Raw genomic sequence first — 1,491 nt, forward strand, 5'->3', positions numbered from 1 at the left:
AACTCTCAGCTCAGACCTATGCTTTGCTTTTTTCTTTCTTTCTTTTTTTTCTCAGCGAATTTTGGCAGCCGAAGACCACATAGGAGAAAAACCGAATGCCATTGACACCAAAATGCATGCGCAAAATCCTTGGCATCAAACGGCATGATTATATCTCAAACCTCTTCTTCTTCTCCGTTCGTGGGCTGCAGTTCCCACGTTCACTCGTATGTACAAGAGTGGGCTTTTACGTGCATGACCGTTTTTACCCCGCCATGTAGGCAGCCATACTCCGCTTTCGGGGGGGTGATCTCAAACCAGTTTAAACAGGCCTCATGTTTGAACCATCATTTTCAAACGCTGTCCCCACTGGCTGGGACATGTCCAGAGGCCTCTTGGCAACAAGGGTCACACGCCAAGCCCTGAACAGAACACACTTAAGAGGCCGGAGGAGCCCAGGGGACGACCCAAAGTTGAACTGGCGGCAATCAGTATCAGTATCAGTAGCTCAAGGAGGCGTCACTGCGTTCGGACAAATCCATATACGCTACACCACATCTGCCAAGCAGATGCCTGACCAGCAGCGTAACCCAACGCGCTTAGTCAGGCCTTGAGAAAAAAAAGTATATATATATATACATATATATATATATATGTATGTATATATATATATATATATATATATAGAGAGAGAGAGAGAGAGAGAGAGAGAGAGAAGCGTACATACATAAATAAATAAATAATAATTATGATGGGGAAAAAAAAAAGATAGTAGTAATGAAAATAATGATAAAATAATAATAATAATAATAATAATAATAATAATAATAATAATAAGCTAAACAGTGGTGTGAGAGATCTCATCACATGTGTCGACGACAGACGATGGGGGTGACACCAGGAAAGCGGTTGGAGAACGCAGAGAGAACAAAGCGCTTTGACTGCCTCGTGGGTCCAATGACGCGGAGAATCTGCTTGTATTTGCATTACTCTTTTTGTCACGAGATATTTCTCTGTGTGAAATTCGGGCCCCAGTCCCCAGGGAGACCACGTCGCTACATTAACAACGCCAACCATTTTTGGGGGGGTATTTTTTCGTGCCTGCAGTTTTATGTCTTCCTACCGAAGTGGATTTATCTACAGAATATTGCCAGGGACAACCCTTTTGTTGCCGTGGGTTCTTTTACGTGCGCTGAACGCATGCTGCACACGAACCTCGGTTTATCGTCTCATCCGAATGACTAGCGTCCAGACCACCACTCAAGGTCTAGTGAAGGGAGAGTAAATACTGGCGACTGCCGGTGTGTGATTGGAATCAGTGCGCTCAGATTCTCTCGCTTCCTAGGCGGACGCGGTTCCTCTAGGCCAGTTTCAGTTTCAGTAGCTCAAGGAGGCGTCACTGCGTTCGGACAAATCCATATACGCTACACCACATCTGCCAAGCAGATGCCTGACTAGCAGCGTAACCCAACGCGCTCAGTCAGGCCTTGAGAAGAAAAGAAAAGAAAAAAA

Source organism: Babylonia areolata, chromosome 19 (assembly GCF_041734735.1).
Source record: "Babylonia areolata isolate BAREFJ2019XMU chromosome 19, ASM4173473v1, whole genome shotgun sequence".
Lineage (NCBI taxonomy): Eukaryota > Metazoa > Mollusca > Gastropoda > Neogastropoda > Buccinidae > Babylonia > Babylonia areolata.